Source organism: Lagenorhynchus albirostris, chromosome 11 (assembly GCF_949774975.1).
Source record: "Lagenorhynchus albirostris chromosome 11, mLagAlb1.1, whole genome shotgun sequence".
NCBI lineage: Eukaryota > Metazoa > Chordata > Mammalia > Artiodactyla > Delphinidae > Lagenorhynchus > Lagenorhynchus albirostris.
The window spans coordinates 14,362,426-14,376,232 of NC_083105.1; the positions used below are offsets into that span (position 1 = coordinate 14,362,426).

The 13,807-nt window shown below is 39.1% G+C and overlaps 1 pseudogene; it reads right to left on the reverse strand.

Moving 5' to 3' along the window:
* Positions 1–268: 268 nt before the first annotated feature.
* The window catches only part of LOC132529291 (protein HP-25 homolog 1-like), a 116,804-nt pseudogene continuing 103,265 nt past the window's right edge, over positions 269–13,807 (reverse strand).

A 13,807-nucleotide genomic window follows, 5' to 3' on the forward strand; every position in this document is an offset into this window, starting at 1 on the left:
TGCCAGGGATGCCCCTCCCCACATTTTTGCCACCTAGGATCTTGAATTTGGGGAATCACAAATAAGAAATTATTGACAAATTGATGAACCATGAGTCTTTACTGGTTTCAGCGATTGGTAATACATTCATTTTGTTCAACTTGGTCATTACTGATTTTGTGAGCTCTTCATCCTAGAGGAACCATTTGGGATGAGAGGAGTAGGAGGCTTATTTTCTTAAATTCAGTGTTACATGAGGGAGAGAACCATGCAGTTACTCCTAGCTGTCCTAATTTCCATTGAGCAAAACCCCATAAAACACAGTGTGAGTAGTTCCTTTTTCAGATTCTTCTTTGTACAGCTTAGACTCCAGCCAGACCCTGTCCCCTTTCTCCAGCTGCAAGATGGGACTGCCTGAAGCTTGCTCATGGCTCTCCTTGGCCTCTGCTCATTTGTCCCAGATCTAGATGCCATTCTGCATGAGACTCACCTTGACAGCATTCTGAAACAACGCAATGTCAAAGCCAAAGTGGTACACACCGGGGACGCCGCAGGTGAACACTCCAGTGGCCAGGTCAGAGTGGTCCTGACGGTTGTACAGAACTTCCTGGAAGACAATGGGCTGGGAGGGTCCTGGGAGAGGCCCACTCAGCTAGACGGAAAAGGCAGATTGAGGTAGACAGGGGCTCCAGGCACCCCAGGTATACCTCTTGGTCCTGTTACACCTGGGGGTCCTAGATCCCAAAATAAGCAGAAAAAAGAAGGATAGAATTTAAGGTTTTGTATTTTTCAAAGTATTAATACATGAATTGCTTCTTCCTTCCTACCCTTCTTCTCACTGGTCAGAGCCTAGCTCAAGCATCACTGCTTCCAGAAGGCTCTCTTGTCTCCTCCAGATTTGGAAAAGTTCTATCTCCTTGTACCACATCTGGTATTGATTGTTACCATAGGTATAAAGAATTACCACAAAGAATTGTAATCCCTCCCTTAAGTGACTGTCTCCTTATCCATACTGGGAACGAGGCATCTTACTTAATTTTCCTTCTAAATGTCATACTCAGTATCAGTTGTAAAATTAGCACTCAAAATATGTTCAATAAGTGAATAACTGAATGAATTAGTATATGAATTATATATTAGTATATATATTAGTATATATATATCTTTACTCTAAGGCTGAGTATTAAGGATCACTATTGGAAGTTACCCAGACAAATCCAGGGATCATACTATTGCCAGAACTAAATGGGAATTTTGAACAGTGGTATCCAAATATGCCTGTTTATTAGAACCAGTTGTGGAACACCATCCCACCCCTGTTCCCCAGTTACTCAGGGCCAGTCTACACTGCGGGCCTTTAGAGGAATCTCTGAGGATGGAGACTAGGAACCTACATGTTTAACATGTGATTCTGATGCTCAGCCAGATTTCAAAACCTTTGCTTTAGAGGTTCAGTACAAGTACTCAAAGCTGATGGGATCTCTGTGGGAGCTTAGCCCAGCATACCGCTCAGCAGATGACAAGATAACAGTAAGTCAATGTATCTGCTGCCCACATGACTCTGGTATCACTGTGTGAACCTCGGCTTACGCCTACACTGTATGACACCAATAGGAGTGCTTTACACTAGTCTAGAGATGGAGTTATGTCTCAATTTGGATTGTACATCCAGTGTGTCTAAAGAGGTGTTTGAGCACACAGATTTCTTGGTGGTTGGAAGCCGTCTTAGTAGACAAATCCTATGACTCTTAAGAGTTCCGAAAAAGAGACCATGGTCATTTGTTACCAAGAAATGACTTACCACAATGATCAATATTCTCATCAGATCACCTGGAAGATTTCACTGAATCTATGAACATTGCAGTCAAAGAGAAACTATGAGAGGCTAAGAGAGCAATTGCATTTATTTTTCCACCTGCTAAACCAAGTAGCCCTGGAGGACCCCTGGGTCCTGGAGGTCCTCGGGGTCCACAAGGTTCACATAGCTGAGAATCTGCTGAAGGTTTGACATCGGCCACAAGTAACAGGACAAATAAAGCTAAAATCCAGAAACCTGAAGCAGAAGAAAAATGAATGAAGTTTCAAATAGTTTGGAAGATGGATCAGCCTCTCTTAAAGAGATTGTGCTATAAATTTTGTCAAGTTACGGTTCACAGTTCCAAGAAACTGATGTTATTTTGGTCTTTAGTTCCATGAAATGCTACATGTATCAATGCTGTGACTCATACAGACAAGATCAGGAGGCACTTTGAATTGAGATGCTTTCAAGTCAAACACAGCAAAATCCAAGAAAATCAGCTAACTCATCCTATTTGAAACCCATGCTGCTTTTTCAATCTCATGCAAACCCCAGAGTTCCTCTCTCATGGACTCAGAGCCTCCTGCCATCTGTTTAGCAGTGATCTTTAAATAATTGGTGTGATTAATCTTCTTATGATGATGAATAAGCACCCGATTTGCCTATGTGTTATTTTATATTGTCTTATTGCTTTATATCTTGGATGGGCTTCGAACCTAGAAGATATATGACAAATGGTTCTTTGATGGTAAATGAATCGACAAATGCCAGATACTGAATTAGCCAACCGTTACTTCCCACCACCTTAAAACTTTTACTCAGTGCAGTAGCCTTCATTCCACTTTGAAGTACCAAGCCAATAAGATCAATATGCTTGCATTATACTAGCTTCTGTTAATGCGCTTGTTATATTTTCTCCTTTATGACACATTGAATCTTCTACTTGCCCTCAATAATCAACTTTTATGGGTTACAAATGTATGCAACAACTACAGAAATTTGTGTCAAGAAACACAATCAACTTTAACATGATTAATATGCTCTTGAAAGTAGAGTGCTTCTAACTGTTAAATTATCAGTCAGTAACCGTAACTTTTAGAATATCCTTTCTAATTCAAGAAAGATATTCCTCACTTTTTGGCCTTAATTTCTGATTCAAAAGATGCTCTTCCAAAGCTGAAGTTAACTTATGAAAGGAAGTATGCTAATTTATGGGCATATTTTTAAAGTCAGAGGATGTGGATTCAAATCCTAGCATTGTTACCTCCATTCTGGGTGACCTTAGAGCAGTCACCTAACTTCTCTCCCAGCCACATCTATAGAAGGATGCTGGGAGCATCTGCTTGCCTTGTTTAATAGTTTTAAAGTTTCAAGAAGATATGTGTATATTCTTTGTCTGGAGTCTAGCAGGTACTTTATATATCTTTATATATGTATCTTTAAAATTATTCCTTATTACTTTTATTCTTCTTGCTATCTTACAGGGAGAGTGCTATTCTGATTTTAAAACCAGAGAGAATGTTAATTCAAAGAGTTTTGACAATCTATTACATGAAAACTAAGGATATATCTCAAAACAATTTAAAAACAGCTGTGAGGATATCTTGAACATTTTGGCACATTCCATTGCTTCACATTTCCCAAACTCCTCCATGAAATAGTGGGGGGCTTGGTATCACATGCAATCATGTAGAGAAGGAGAAACTGAGGCCTAGAAAAGGTGATGGCTGTACTTTCTCCAGGCTCTTAGTTTTTGAGGATGGAACCAGCATTGAAATGCACATCTCCAGACTCTTGGGTGATTTGTTCTTTCACACAAATATAGTGCTGGATTGTCTATGTCTTGGTGGATATAAGTGGGCAACAACTTTTTTTTACAGTCACTGACTCCCCCATTCCATTCCTACTGATTCCAAAATAGATACACACACATACTCACACATACATACATACAAATACACAAAGGCCACACAGAGAATTAAATTAAAATCATATGTTCAGTTGATTTTGCTGAGCTAAACTAGCATTATTCTAAAAATATAATGCTAGGACAATAAACTGACTGTAAAAGGAAACCTTTCATTGAATTTATTGTGATGAGGAAAGTTGATGAGGACTTTGTGGCTTAACTTACTTGGTGTCCATAAATGAAAATCCAGGAAGATGATTTCCTCTTGTCCTAAGTTCAAGACCCTCAAGAAAGAAGTAGGCATGACCTTCACAAACTATATTAATATAATTTGCATAAGTGACTATGTTTTGTTCTGTACTTCTTCATCATAAAGCTTGGATACAAATTTTCATCTAAATTTCAAAAACTGTCTTGATACCTACACCTTATTTCCTTCAGTCCCCATTTTAGCCTACTTGTTTTGGGCTTTGCTATAAGTTTTCTTAAAAAAATCTATACTCCTGTATTTGTTTATATTGTCCTATGATAATATGTGAATTCGGGCAAACTCCCACAAATACTTTGTGGAATCAGAGGAAGTTTGAGAGACAGAGATAAAAGAGTTGTGTGCAGGGGGAGGCAAACAACTAAAATGCTTTAAAAACACTGATTGGATGTTTCAAACATTAATAATTAATAACAATAGATACTATCAAAAACATACTGTAGGGGCTTCCCTGGTGGCGCAGTGGTTGAGAATCTGCCTGCTAATGCAGGGGACACGGGTTCGAGCCCTGGTCTGGGAAGATCCCACATGCCGCGGAGCAACTAGGCCCGTGAGCCATAACTACTGAGCCTGCGCGTCTGGAGCCTGTGCTCTGCAACAAGAGAGGCCGCGATAGTGAGAGGCCCACGCACCGCAATGAAGAGTGGCCCCCGCTTGCCGCAACTAGAGAAAGCCCTCGCACAGAAATGAAGACCCAACACAGCAAAAATAAATAAATAAACTGCTACACCCAACATCTTCTTTAAAAAAAAACAAAACAAAAAAAAAACATACTTTATATCATATCAGTTGATATTGTTGAAGGTAGGGAAGTAAACTCAGTTGGAAGATAATGAACAAGGATGATCAAGAAGGACATAAGTCAAGAGAGATCTGGAAAGGGACAGAAAACAGCCTCAATGGGAATAAACAGTAAACACAGGGATAGTCACAGTGAAACACAATTGGGGATAAAATCAAGACAAAGAAAAATAGAAACGGAGACAGATACTAAGAATGGTAAAGAGACAAAGAAAATTTTAACATGTAGAGCAATGTATTATACTGCTGGTTTGATTATAGTTAAAAATTTTAAAACATAATTGAAAAATATAATGGATTTTCTCACTCTCCATTGTTCTGTTTATTTATGTCATAATGACCTTGATTTAATTTGAATGGTTTGACATTAATTTTATATTAAAATCAAAGGTCAAACTGGTGTTATTCAAGGGTCAACTGTATTTACATTGCATTTACATTGTATTTACAACTATTTACATAGCAGTTACATTGTATTTCCATTTGCATTTGCTTCACTTGAAACCAAGGCAATATTATTCCCTTTACACATTCCCTCTATTCCCTTCTAGTTGGAAAAATTTAGAAGATTTAGTTCTGTTTCTTTCTTATCTTGGTCTAATCCTTGGAGAGCTTAGTCCCTGGAGGGTTTTTCATGAGACTCCCCAACTTGGAGAGTTCCTGGGCCATTACTTCTGTCCTCATTGTCCCATAAAGTGACTAAATGGCTGCTCATGTATGAACATATTGGAAAATGCCTTCTGTGGGGAAAAAGCAGCTCCTGTGTCTTAATTTCCTTTTACTTCTCTGGCATCAGGTTTTCCCTCTAAACTCAGCCTTGTATCTTTCTTAACATAGCGTTAGCTTTGAAATGCTATTAAGGCGAATAGAATATCTGTATACATATAGATAGATGTGTATCTCTATCTCTATCTCTATATCAGAGACTGGATAGCTGTTCACCCAAACTGCTTCTCCTTTATCTTGGTTGCATATGTAAACTCTCTTCACCTTGCAGTTAGTAGGGACCATACAACTGGTTTCCAACCCACACAGTATCGGCACTCAGAATGGGAGCCACTTGAAAGACTTGTCCATAGATTTCTCCCATGTATTCCCATCCATCTTCCTTTCTCCTCTGCTACTTTGAAAGTGGAGAACCTAGAAGCAATGCGGAAGAAGATGCCCATCCACAAGAAGGAAGGACCTTGGTTCCCTTACCACTGGAAGAGATTCACCCTTTTTTTCAGAAATACCCTTGCAGAATTTTTGTGAGCACTGTGTTCAGCTACTGAGATTTATAAGTGGATCTGTTATAGCAGCTATTGTCACTTTTTCTAATACAATATTTTAAATCATTCTCATGTTTCAAAAACAGGAATGATCACAATCACTTACCCTTTATTATTGGAAAGGGAAAATTCCAGTTTTGCCTCAGGCCCCTTCAGCAGTGCAAATAAGCTTGACAGAGCCTATGGGGTGAGTAACAGAAAATTATTTACATGGAAGAATGTACAGAGAATAAGATCTTCAGGCACATAAAAACTCTGAAAAAAGATAGGATGTGACTAGGGCAAGTGGAGAGAGTACATTGATCACATTTTCCCGAAATGGATGAACTGGGGTCCAATGAAGTCTGTTGCCGAAATATCGGCTTCCCTGTGCACCGATGCCGAACAGAAATACGGAGATAGAGATTTTTTTTTTACATCTTTATTAGAGTATAATTGCTTTACAATGGTATGTTAGTTTCTGCTTTATAACAAAGTGAATCAGTTATACATATACATATGTTCCCATATCCCCTCCTTCTTGTGTCTCCCTCCCTCCCACCCTCCCTATCCCACCCCTCCAGGCGGTCACAGAGCACAGAGCTGATCTCCCTGTGCTATGCGGCTGCTTCCCACTAGCTATCTACCTTACATTTGGTAGTGTATATATGAGGAAGAGAGAAGGCTTTATTTTTCTGCCAGGCAGAAGGGAAGACACAGCAGGCTAGCGCCTCAAGAACTGTGCCCCCCCCTCCTTCGGGAATCGGAGAAGACTTTATACATGGGGCTTGCTGTCTGGGGTATATGATAAGGATCAAAGTAGTGAAGGTCTTGCATTCTTCTTCTTGCATTATTTCAAAACAGTCACAGCTGGCAGTCAGGCAGCCTGGTAATTGGGTCCCTTTGTCTCTGGGTTATCCGCCTGCGACCATTTTTTTCTGAAATGCAAATGCTACAAGGGGTGATTTGCTACAAGGGAGTGCAGGATGTAATTCACATAGTGCTAAAGAGTAATAGATTAGCTTTGTGATGTACAAATCTAGTTACAGACACTACAGATTAGTAACAGTTAAAAAAAAAGAAAAAAACAACTAGGAGTGATTAACTCTTTCAGGCCAGGTTATGTTTCTTCTCTAGCCTGTTCACTGTTCCCTTTATTTTCCTTGTTCTCAAGAGAGGGAAAACTTCATTTCTATTTTTGCTGCAACAAATTCCCCACTGCTAGTTCATTTTCTCCATATCAATGGAGGAAGGGAAACAGGCGTCGTTCTTGTCTGGCTGAGGACAAAACTTCAGTTTTCCTCCACTTGACAAACATCAGCTCTCCGGCCCAGGGGCCCATCTATCTCCTATTTCAAATCCCCCCTGAGAGACATGAACCCCAAGAAATCTTTATTGGGAGGATGAAGGACGATGGTCTGTCTTCTGTAGCTTCTCCAGGCTGGCATGGGGCTCGTAGACCCTACCTAGTTGGGGTCACGGAGCTCTTGCCCTGTCTTATTAAGGGCCCCAGGGTGACTTCTGTTGTTGTTTTGGCAGGATCTGTTCTGAGAAATGGCCGGAATCTCTACATCACCATTATCTTGATGTGATCCTATTGTAATCCAGAAGAGACAGAATTTAACAAGTAGTTTAAAAAAACAGAGGCCAAAGATGAGTAAAAGAATGATTGTAGCTGGGGGCCCATGCAGGATTAAGAGCCATGTTACGTTTGGTAGTAATTTTGATCCTGATCTAGATAGAGTCAGCACTTGGGTTACCCTGTCTAAAGGAATGGAGCCATTTGGTGTGTTCATATAAATAATTTTATGTCCTCTTCTATTAGCTCAGTGAGATTGATGTAGGTGTAACAGACCCTGTTAGAAGTATTTGGAGGAGTGACAACCTAAACATTAATAGACAAAATAGATCTCCTTTCTTTTTAGGAGAAGAAGCCTGAAACCCAGTCTAGGCCTGGCACTTTGGGGAGACGTGTAGCCAGGGAGCCGGTTATCTAGTTTCATCAAAGTAGGTGTTAACCTTTGATGTGGTATTAACATATAAATAACAGGAGCTATTGGTCACTACATGTGTTTTCTCTTTTTGTTAACTAATGATCTAAAGTAATTGTATCATCTAAAAGTATAACAGTTACAAGAGGAGACCTTTAAGAAGTAAGGTTGCACTTACCAGCTGCCAGCAGACATTGTTTTGAGAATGGCTGGTGACATCCCAAATCTAACACAGCTCAGAAAACTCAAGTTCTTAGCAATAAAAGGACTTGCCTAAAATCACACCATAGTGTCACCGTTAATGAAGTGTTTCTCTAGGTATGAGAAGATGCAAGAATTGGGGCTCATAAAATCTTCTCCTGAAAGTATTTAACTCTCTGAAGGCCTGTCCTGTGAGTTTTTCCCAGAGCATAGAGGGCCTCATTTCAGATCTCCACCCTGAACTCCTTGTAGGGGGTATTGAAGGTCACCAGCTACAACAGCACCTCATGATTTAATCCTTGTAGAAGTAGATGGCAAGTGTCAGTTTTCAGCCAGCAGGGCCCCTTTATGGTCATAATTTCAACCATGGTTTGGGGCATTTCAGGACCATTTTGTCCCATGTTGCTAGGAATGCTCATTCCCAGGTCTGGCGAAGATTTTGCTGATAGGCCATTCCACGTGCTATTACTGGTCTAGGCCTTTACTCGTATCCAAAAGTCTCTGGACCACCAGTCTTCCTAGTCTCTTATGGTCCAGGACAATACTCCCTCTTGTTGCTTCTTCTCATATCTAGAGTTAGACTACTGCAATCATTGATCTCACATGAAACTATACAACATCATTTTATCAGATGCTCAGTCACACACTTGGTAGCATAAGAAACAATAATTTTTTGAAATAGGCAGAATACAAATAACATAGCTGGCAGTATTAATAAAGTCGTAAGTAAGAATGAAGCCAAGAACGTCCACTGAGTACAGCCCAGTATATCCCAGGTCGTCTTAGTCTCTTCTGTACCAATCCCTATTCTTCACGGAATTATAATTGGCATTGTCCATAAGGTACTCAGCCCAGTTTCCTAGTGTTACTAGACTGATTATCCTTAGTATGATTTAATTGTTCCCAGCATAGAGGACCCTTTATACTTAAATTACCATCGCCTGGTGTTAATTACATAAATCCATCCCATAATTGTGGGAGGCTTTATTCCTTGGCTGAAATTTTGCTTATTGCTCTGATTGAACTTTGAGTAATAGAGGAAAATTCATATTTATTGTCAGGGTCAGAGCAGGTATTGTTAATTGGTCGGGTGAGGGGATCTCATCTAGTAATATCAGTAGTGGCCTGAACAAGACTATAATTTTCCTTTTAAGATAAATTTCCTAAGAGTCAACCAATTAGAGCCTTGGAGTGGATAAATCCACTCAAGTAACCCAGAAGTACTAGACATAGGTAATTGGCCACAAACCCAACAACTGGACGGATTTTTAAAACGAGCATAGGATCATGCCTATGATAGAAAAACATTAGATTCATATGCAAAGGTCCAAGAAGTCGAGAAGACACTATAAATGAGCAGATGAGTCAGGCCCAGAACCTTGGGTAAGCTGTCTACTTCTGATGCTGTCTTTTTCTCATCCTGGCGTGCGTGTAGCTTCGCCTCTGTTTGAGCGTTGTTTTAAGGTGATTTTGAGGTCACCCCTCCTCTCTATAGGCCAGTCCAGTGCAGGGGCCCTTTGTGAGTGGAAATTAATCCAAGAGTTAATTCCCTTTAGTTTTACTGTGTATGAGCTAGTTAAGAGTACCTGATAAGGGTACTTCCATCCAGTTTGGAGATAGTCCTTTAAATTATGTCTTTTCCAGTACGTATAATCCCCTGGTTGTAGGTAGTGGGCCATCTGATCTTCTTCCAAAGATAGATTACTGAGATAAGCTTTAGATACAAACTTAGAGTGTCCTTTAATAATTCAATTAAACTTTTTAGCAATATAACATAACAACAAGGAACTATCTGGGAAGTGAGTCTTGGTAAACACAGACCTTCATTCACAAAACTAGAATTTAATATTCAGTAAAACATAATTTTTTTTACTTCATTGTGAGGGCATTAACCCTGCGGCCAGGGAAGGCTTTATCCCATCAAATAAAAAATGAGGTTTGTCATGGAGCTGGAAAAAGCCAAGCAGCAGTCTTGGATTTTCCATAGCCCTGCTTGTTTGACAGCTAACGTTTACCCATTTTAAATTCCCTGATTTAGGGGTAGACTGTTGTCATGTGTTAAGGACATCAGGATGGCAAAAGTCTGACACTGAGGGGTTAATTTTTGTGGAAGCAGAATGGACTTTACCTACATGTGCCATCATCTTCACAGATCATTGTGAAATAATACTTATTTACTTTACCAAAGTAACAAAAGATTTTAAAAGCAAATGTAAATCACTTAAAGGCAAAGAAATTGACATAGTCTGTTATTAAAGCAGCATTCCAAGAAAACTTTGTTCTCTTAACAGAGAGGGAGAACCAAATTTCAGACTGGTCTCAATAAACTTGGCCTGATGATTTATATAACTGTAATGGATCATATAGACTTTTTGCTTGCTGAAACTTTTATAAGGAATCTCAGACCGAACTTTTAAAAGACCTCTCAGGAAAGTCACACTAAGGGCTTGTCACAGATTTCGCTTACCAGATCTAGGTGAATTCCTCCCTTTTCAAGGTCCCAAAAATACCTTGCGATTTCTGTACCTGTTAGTGAGGTAGCCTTCCTAATTTATCTGATAAAGGTACTGGGGACCTAAGAGTTTCCAGTCCCTGGAGGGAGTAGATAGAGAGAAAAGATAAATGTTTTAATTTTACCCATAGGTGTAAATTACCAAGTTGCTGTAAACCATAAGTAGCTTGAGGAGAAGAGCTTCTTTATACCCAGTTTAGCATTATGGTCTGAAAGTCAGAAACTTGTATTTATCCAAAAGTCCTTTTTTTTTTTTTTTTTAATTAATTTATTTTTGGCTGTGTTGGGTCTTCGTTTTTGTGTGAGGGATTTCTCTAGTTGCGGCAAGCAGGGGCCACTCTTCATTGCGGTGCGCGGGCCTCTCACTATCGCGGCCTCTCTTGTTGCAGAGCACAGGCTCCAGATGCGCATGCTCAGTAGTTGTGGCTCACGGGCCCAGCTGCTCCGCGTCATGTGGGATCTTCCCAGACCAGGGCTCGAACCCGTGTCCCCTGCACTGGCAGGCAGATTCTCAACCATTGCGCCATCAGGGAAGCCCCAAAAGTCCTTTTTATAAATCTTGAAAAGGAAGCATTTTTGCAAAGGCATCAGAGTGAAACCGTAAGTGTCTATAATGACAAAAGACTTAAGGCAAGTTTAAAATCTGATTACAATGTAATTAACAAGGTAACTTGGTTACTGTTGTAACATATGACACTTAAGATAATAACTAGAATTATGACTGATAACATTTTATCAGCACATATTAGAATTTTTTTTGAAACTCCATATAATTTCTAGAATATTTATATTAGTAACAATTAACATATAATATAACCTAAGAAGATTTATTACACATTTGACAATACTTCCTGTGTACTTTTAACATAACCAAATGAACCAAATTAATGTAATATCTCTCTTTGGGATGTTTCAGGGCCCTTTAAAGCACCCCAAAGTTAGCTAGAGGTCAAAGAAACTTCATCACAATTTGATTTGGGAAGTTTTATCAAAAAAATCAAAAGGGTTTAAAACAGTCAGATAAGATCATACATCACTGTGAAACAATAGTTATTCACTTAGCCAAAGTAACAATAAAAGATTTTAAAAGGGGCTTCCCTGGTGGTGCAGTGGTTAAGAATCTGCCTACCAATGCAAGGGACACGGGTTCAAGCCCTGGCCTGGGAAGACCCCACATGTTGTGGAGCAACTAAGCCCATGCACCATAACTACTGAGCCTGAGCTCTAGAGCCCGCAAGCCACAACTACTGAGCCCATGTGCCACAACTACTGAAGCTCACACGCCTAGAGCCTGTGCTCCTCAACAAGAGAAGCCACGACAATGAGAAGCCCACACACCACAACGAACAGTAGCCACCGCTCACCGCAACTAGAGAAAGCCCGAGCACAGCAACGAAGACCCAACTCAGCCAAAAATAAAAATAAACAAATTAATTAAATAAAATTAAAAAAAGATTTTAAAGGCAAATATCGAACTAATCACTTAAAAGGTAAAGAAGCTTAAAATCTGTCATCCAAGGCAGTTCAACGTCTTAAGAAAATTTTTACCATGCATAAAACTCCTTTCTCAGGGTCCACTTTCCACAACTTTTTTATTACTTTTCTGTATCCATCACTTTATTTTCCCATTCAGAGACAACCACCTGTAAGTTAGACCTACTTCCTTTTCTCTTAATAAACTGCAATTCCATTCCTCATACCTTCTTTATTAAAAACATACATCTTACTTTCCTTAAGCAACCATGAACTGTCCTTTATATCAGCACTCTGTAGATTGGTAAACATACATCCAAATAATAATTTCTGAAGAATGTGCTTTCTTATAGAAAATATCTCAGTGTGGCACCAAACACATTTTTTAATAGTTCTAAACCTTTTGTTTCTCTGTAAAAGGAAGCCAGTGTTCAGTAATTAATGTTTCAGTATCTTATTTGGAAATGGCTTAGTTATTTAATAAACTTCCATCCTTTAATTTAAGTTAGCACAACTCTAAATTTTCAAATTGTCGAATATCTGGAGAGATCATTCTTAAGTAAATATGCCTAAAACATAATTATTCCTAAAAAGTTCACCCAAAGCTCTTATCTCACTTGCAGTTTTTTTTCTTAAAAGTTTCTTCTTATCGAGTTATTTTTATTGCTGACAAATTTGTAACAAATATAATAAGATCTTATTTAGTTTATATTAAACCTAGGCACAATGAAAGTATTATACTTAATGTTGATGGCTGGAAAGACATGTCTATATTAATTAGATCAAGAAACTTAAACACTAATACCAGGTATTAGGGACTTCCCTGGTGGCGCAGTGATTAAGAATCCACCTTAACGGGTTTGAGCCCTGGTCCAGGAAGATCCCATATGCCGCAGAGCAACTAAGCCAGCGCGCCACAACTACTGAGCCCACGTGCCTAGAGCCCGTGCTCCACAACAAGAGAAGCCACTGCAATGGGAAACCCGAGCACCGCAACGAACAGTAGCCCCCGTTCACCCCAACTAGAGAAAGCCCGCATGCAGCAACGAAGACCCGACACAGCCAAAATAAATAAATAAATAAATAAATTTACAAAAGAAAAAAATACCAGGTATTAATTTTATATTGACTATTTCCCAGTTCATGTGAACCTGAAATTTATTTAATTTTTCTTGTATTTAGAATTGTTTGATTTGCAAGCGCTTTTCTTTTAAGCCAATTAAATAGAGCTCATTTACAAATTAACCTCAGTAACATTATCCAAAGACAAAAACACATACTGAGACATACACATATATCCAGACAGACATGAGATCTCATAGTTTCCACTTGAGATTTAAAATGTCTCTTTGCCGTTTTTTGTTTTTGTTTTGTTTTTCTTGGCTTGAAGTTCTATTAATTAACCCAAGGCTGAAGTCTCAGGCAAAGTGGGCTATGTTTGTAGCTCAAGGACATGATAAGAGTTAACTTCAAGCTTTGTCCTAGGCATATTTTTGTTCTCTCAGGGTCAGAATTTTGAAGAAAAGTATTTTAACAAGCTAGCTTTTTCTAATTGCACATGTAAAAAGAATTCGTTTTGCAATTTTAAGAACAGTTTTATTTTAACCGATTTTCTCCAGAGTCTA